At 45.1% G+C, this 6,429-nt stretch overlaps 1 long non-coding RNA gene across 7 annotated transcripts; it reads right to left on the bottom strand.

Annotated features, from left to right (window-relative positions):
• Positions 1-854: 854 nt before the first annotated feature.
• LOC123161224 (uncharacterized) lies at positions 855-5,562 on the bottom strand. Of its 7 annotated transcripts, none has more exons than XR_006480613.1 (7): positions 5,259-5,562; positions 4,598-5,162; positions 4,410-4,496; positions 4,213-4,308; positions 2,294-4,130; positions 1,943-2,162; positions 855-1,263 (listed from the first exon to the last, which is right to left on the bottom strand). It is a non-coding gene; the product is annotated as an uncharacterized lncRNA (long non-coding RNA). The 7 variants fall into 7 exon arrangements; XR_006480614.1 differs by having other exon boundaries at positions 855-2,162; positions 2,294-3,191; positions 3,868-4,130; XR_006480615.1 differs by having other exon boundaries at positions 855-2,162; positions 2,294-2,683; positions 3,868-4,130.
• Between the last annotated feature and the right edge of the window lie 867 nt (positions 5,563-6,429).

Here is a 6,429-nt window from a genome sequence, read left to right as displayed (position 1 = left end):
GAGTTGAAGAAACATCCCCTCGGTATCTTTTGTGTGAATAGCATGGTAACTCACACATCGCACAAAACCATTTGCTCCAAGTTTAAAAAAGAGAAGGTCTGCGCAAGGGAGGAGATAACCTTTTTCCCACAAAAAAACAATTTATTTCTCTACGCCCAAAGTTACCACAGTGTTTGTGAGTGAGTTATCAGGTTCGTGTCGTATATATTACCATGCTCTTTATAGAGAGTTATTGGCGTGTGTTACAAAAAAAATCCATGTGGTCCAAAACATTACCACAGTGTTTGTGCATGAGTTATCTGATTCATAGTGTATAAATTACCATGCTCTTTTTACAGATAAGTTATCGGGATGTGTTCCAACAACATTTTTTTCTTCGGGTCAATAGTTACCACGATGTTTGTGAATGAGTTATCAGGTTCGTGATGTATAATTACCACACTCTTTTACATATAAGCTATCGGGGTGTATTACAACAATTTTTTACCTAGGGTCAAAATGTTACAGCAGTGCATGAGTTATCTTGTCTATGATGCACGAATTACTATGTACAAAAGGGAAGAAAAAATGGTAAAAATAAAGAAAGGAAAATGACTTGTTTTTCTAGTCAAGTATGTACCAGTATAGATATTTATCGATCTTTTTTGTAATCACAAGTCAAAACTAGACGAGGTGGATATGACAAGTGATGAAGGATCAAGAGGTAGTGAGTTCAAGTCCCACCTCCTACAATATTTTTATCACATTTTTTCTACCATGCCATAAAATAAAAAGAAAGCGGGAGCAGTGGTGGGATCGCCAGAAAATCGCGCGCGTGGCGGAACGGGAGAAGCGGGAGCCATCGAGGGAAGTCGTGCGGATCTGTCGCTAACGACCACCTTTATTTATTGTCACCGTTGCAGTTACTAATCTTCCAGTTCCCCTAAAAAAGGAAGTTACTAATCTTCCAGTGCACGCCTCGCCTCACCGGCTAAATCCAACTCTGGCCAGATCCACCACTCATCTGCAGTCCATTACAAGAAACCAGATCGACAGTGCTCTTCCACTACCTGATGTCTACCTCTTCCTCATCTCCCGTTGTCGATGATATCTTGCCGCTGATTCCCTGCTCGGACTGCAACGACAAAATCAAAGCTTGTACCCAGTTTTGAAACAATCACATTGTCTCCAGGATTTTTCGTAAAACTGTAAATAGCCTTCTCAAGTGCAGTAGCTTGATTAGGGCACGGCATCCTTCCTGATTCGGCAGCACCAATCCTCACTCTTTGTGCAAAATAATCCATGAAAACAACGAGTGTCAGGTGTAATATCACATAAACACCACAAGTCATTCTGCAACCAAAAAATTGAACACTCTGGTTCGCCGCATAACAGTTTACTCAGGATGCATTGCTACATCCATGCAGTTCAGATCACACAACAAATTTTAACAAGTGTACGGGTTAACTTATTAATTTGTCCATTCTTTTCATACTTAAGGCTTAGAATCAAACACCAGACAACAATCAGGATCAACAACAAGTGCACAAACTGTTATACTAAATCTGAAACTCTCTTTACTCAGGGGCAGACTGCCTCCATCGTACACAGCAAACAAGACCGGTTCCTACAATTTTGGTGGGTCGAACACAGTACGTTCCCAGTTTCTACAATTTTCCACTTACATACGAAATCATTCTTGTTTGCTGTGTTCGAGCACAGCACGTTCCTGGGGTTTTCTAGCTCCGCGGACATCTGTTATTTCCTTTCAGTTCTAGTAGTAGTTTGTATTAGGATCTGAACCATATGGTTTCTCTTAATGGAAATCGGAAGACGAGGCCCTTCTTTTATTCAAAAATAATAATGAAAGCATTCAATCAATCACCACTCATATACTGTCTCACTTTTAGATATGAATAGCTCAATGTGTCCCTACAAATTGCACATCTGCATAATGCCATACCTTCACGTCCACCCAGGAGCTTTCAGGTCAATCTGCTGGTCAGATCCTTAAGGTGACCCCTCCCCCCTGTGCATTCATCGCCGCCTCCGCCACACAGATCTGCCTGTCTGCACTCACTTCCCTCTTGGGCGCCAACTGCTGCTCAACCAGTGCGACGACTGGGTAGTGCAGAGGCTCCATCCGAATGTTGCTGTCAGTCACCTCTTCCAGCATGGTTGTTCTGCGTAACAAAATCGGCAAAATGTAAGATCCATATCAGGGTACCCAATCAAAATCACTTCGAACACGTAAAAACAGGTAAGATTCGAACAACTTAATGGGCTGCATCAAAACTCCATCTTTAGCGCCTACCTTCTTGTTTCTACAGATGTTTGTCCGTCGAGGCCACCACTCTCCCTAATGGAAGGATCCACACGCTTGAGGTAGGAGATAATTGCATCCCATACCCTATCCATGCATTAACTCGGTTGCTGTCGTAGTTCACTGAAAGCAAGTTTCCCGATCCACGAACCGACATGGACAACAAAATCCTTTGGACTATCATTTCTATTCTAGATTACTAACATCTATAGTGCTTGAAGATGGCCTGAGGTGGCATGGAGCCTGATGCCGGCCTAGCTCCACCACTGTGTTTCCAGCAAGGTCTTCCATATCTATAGATACGAGAAAGAAGCTGAACGTGCACCTCCATTGCCAGTACCTCTCGACCATTTCTATGTCACCCCAATAACCAAAGCAGGCCTGCAGTTTAGGTAAAACAATGGAGGGCTGGTCTAATTATCCTGTCATTTAATTTTCATTAGCAGCATACAATTCAACTTTTAATTTTAACAGAGCTGCTCTCTGATCCTCACAATATTTTTTAACCTCTATTCTATTCTCATCAAGGGACTTCAGGTTTTTATAAAGTAAACTTGCTTCCTTCTTCAAAGTCTATAAAATAGAACATGGCTCACTATGAAAATTGATGAAATTCAAACTGAAAAAGAACAAGGTGCTGTTTTTTACAAAATGCCTTATGTTACTAGTCAATGTGATCCTTTTGATGGAATGCCTCACTAGTTTCAGCCTTCCTGCCATATTGGAGTACTCTTGTTTCGTTTGGGCTTTCAGTTCATTAATCTCTTTAATGAAAAACATATATTCTTTCACAGAAATGGTCTGATGTTCCATTGTCTTCTCTTTCCTTGCAATCTAAAACATCAGAAGGATCACATTGACTAGTAACAGAATTGTTGTCCCATTGACACTGCAAGCAGCAAAACATGAAAGGAGCACAACATGAGTACATCAAATGATTGCTAAGTGATACTCGTAATCCCTTTTCTGAATTCTTGCATGAAAAATTAGGCCATTAAAGTAACTAAAACATAAACCACGCCCACAAATCATTATTCAGCTTGAATCTGCGGAATGACTTAATTTCGTACATGGAAACACGTCTAGCAAGATAGTTGTATCACAATAAAGTGTCAATCTAAAAACTTATGCCTGACCTACCTAGCTAAATTCTGCACACACATATTATCATCGATTCATTGAAAAACAACAGAGCCAAAATTGTCTGCAAAATGTTAGCTACTTGATTTTTTGTAAAGTTTATTTTAATTCTGATATCAACATCGGGGGCGTGTGATGTACTGAACCCAGTGCTTACTACATTCAAAAATCACCAACCTAGTCTGCTCCATACATGAACATTCAGACTGTTTTTCTGAATTTTGAAATTTCGTACATGGAATTGCGTCTCCAACAATTGTTGCATCAACTTAAAATACCAATCTTAAAAATACTGCCCCAACTGACAATTTCCTACAGATGCTAACATCAATATACCTAGAACCCTCACATGGCGGATACCACGCTTATCAGTTCAGAATGCAGACACTGATTTTGTGAGTTCATACAAATGCAACTCCCCATACCTCTGAGTCCCACCCAGGAGCTTTCGGGTTCAGTTTGCCAACCAAATGCTCCGACGCCCGCAGTGAACCTTCCCGCCCAGCATCCAACCCACCATCCCTTGCACAGATCTGGCCATTCGCGCTTAGCGCGGGCATTTGCGGCTCATGTTGACCGGCTACCGAAGCTGTTACTGGAAAGTGCATGAGCCACAGCCCAGTTTCCAGCTGCCAAGTTGCAACCTCCGACCATTGTTACTTTCATCCAAATTAGCCGAACCACCCTCCTGCAGCACCAACACAGGTTTAGTTCTACATTTTACTGCTTTAAGAACTTCGCTAACAAAAAAAATTCTCACAGCCTTATACCTTGCTGGCCAGCACCTCCTAGGCTTGATTCACTACTAACATTATGATCTGCCCCTCCAACATTTACAACTCGAGTAGGGATTGGAACCTGCTCACCTGTTAATGCAAGAACACACACAAACTTTTAATTACTTCCATAATCAGACATACAAAATTAACAAATATATGTTCTCAAAATGTATGATGCTAGCCCTCACATGCTTGGCTTGGTTCCATACTAACATCATCAATTGGCCCCCCGACATTTACAACTTCAGCAGCCCTTGCAACCTGCTCATCTTTCGCTGTAACAACACACACAAACATTTAATTTCTTCCATCAACAGAACTACAGTTAAAAAAATATATGTTCTAAAAATCATCCTGCTAACCCAGTAGCCCTCACCATTCTCATCATACAAGTCTTGGTACATCTTAGCAATTTGATTGTCCCTCTGTTCATCTTGGAATGCCTTCAGCTGAATTTCTCCCTGATACTTCCTAGCGAGCTCTGCATCTCTCTCCTCCTGCTCTTTAGCTTGCCTTTCTGCATCATGTTGATACTTCTTGCGACCTCTGCATCTCTCTCCGCCTGCTTTTTAGCTTGCATTCCTGCATCCACTTCATACTATCTTATCTGAACCCATGTCACCATAGGTGTCTGCGTTCTTCAGTTGTACACTAAAATCTATGAATTACACACAATCAAGCTTCTGCACTGTCCTCTTATTCCATCCGGGTGCTTGGGAATTCATCTTCCCAGTCGATAGTTCAGACGTAAGAGGGGAGTTCTACCTTTTCCCCGACAAGATCTGCGCATCTCTGCTCTTAGCATCCTTTTCCTGCACCACCAGTCCACCACCGCCGGCTCCACGAGCGCCGGCTCCGCCACCGCCTGGTCCACCAGCAGGCCGCCATTCGCAACTACCGGGGCAGGCACCAAACTCTCTCCAGCCTCCTCTCCAGCAGATCTAAATCACGGGGAAAAACCAAAACACACTTACTCAGCTATCCCACCGCACCAAAAAATGCCGAAAATCTCGCCGGATAAGGAAGGATCCACATACCTGCCGATGGGCTACATCAAGAATTCCAGGGTCGATCGCCGCCGCCGCCGCTCCCGGCCTCTAACTCGCGGTCGTCGCCTTCACAACGCCACTCGCTTTTTGGATGAGAAGATGCTGGAACCTACATTCAATTCGATGGCGGAGCAACCCCACCGTAGAGTGATATTCTTGATCCACGGATCAGATGGCGACTCGGATTCTGATCCATGGAACACCTCGCCGGCGGGGAACAGCCGTCCAACCGCGCGTCAACTCTGCCCATTGTTCCCCGTACGTATTTCGCAACAGTGCTCCTTTTCCTGGAGACCAGCAGTGCTTGTATAAAATATTGGCACAGATCCAGAGACCCTCATCAACGCTGTGGATAACGAGCTCATTTGAGCTCGAGCGCAGTTACTCCATGTCCCTGGCACAGCTTTGACGCCCAGGAAGAAGAACTCTGAAAAACAAAAGAGAGAGAAAAGGCCTAGCGGCGCTTCTCGTGTAATTATCTTATTTTATATTTACTAATTGGAAGCAGCATTATGATCCTCATTAATCCACATCATCAAAATTAATTAAACCGTTAGATTGAAAAATTTACATCATGATAAAAGGAAATTTTACGTAACACTGATGATTCCATCTTATAGAAATATGCATCTGACACGATTAAGAGCATCTCCAACAGCCGCGCTAAACTAGCACCGCGCCGCAAATTAGGCCATTTTAACGCGCGCGCAACGCGGAGGGTGGCTCCAGCGGGCGCGCAAAAATCCCGCGCGCGCTATAACGAGTTGGGCGCGCTGTCGGATACGCTATCCCACGCGGAGGTGTATTTGGGGCGTCCGCTTCCGCGCGCGGCACACTCGAGCGCTCGCGCCGCACTCTCTCCTCTCCGCCTCCTACGACCCGCGTGCGCGCGCCGGCCCTGGACTTCACCATGGACGCACGCGCCGGCACCCCGCTCACCCCGTTGTACAGCCGCGACCCCAACCCCCGCTGCCGCCACCGCCGCCGCCGGAAACCCTAGCGCGGGGAGCGTTGGCGTCGCCACCGCCGGAGCTCCGCCGAGCGTCAGCCTTGCGCGCAGCCTCTTCTTGCCGCCGCAGATGATCACGTCGATGGGGGGTGTCGCGCCGGCGCCGTCCCGTGCCGCCAATACCCTCGAAGCTCCCCAGTGCGGCGCGGC

Source organism: Triticum aestivum, chromosome 7B, assembly GCF_018294505.1.
Source record: "Triticum aestivum cultivar Chinese Spring chromosome 7B, IWGSC CS RefSeq v2.1, whole genome shotgun sequence".
Classification (NCBI taxonomy): domain Eukaryota; kingdom Viridiplantae; phylum Streptophyta; class Magnoliopsida; order Poales; family Poaceae; genus Triticum; species Triticum aestivum.
This window is presented reverse-complemented; position numbering and strand designations above follow the sequence as displayed.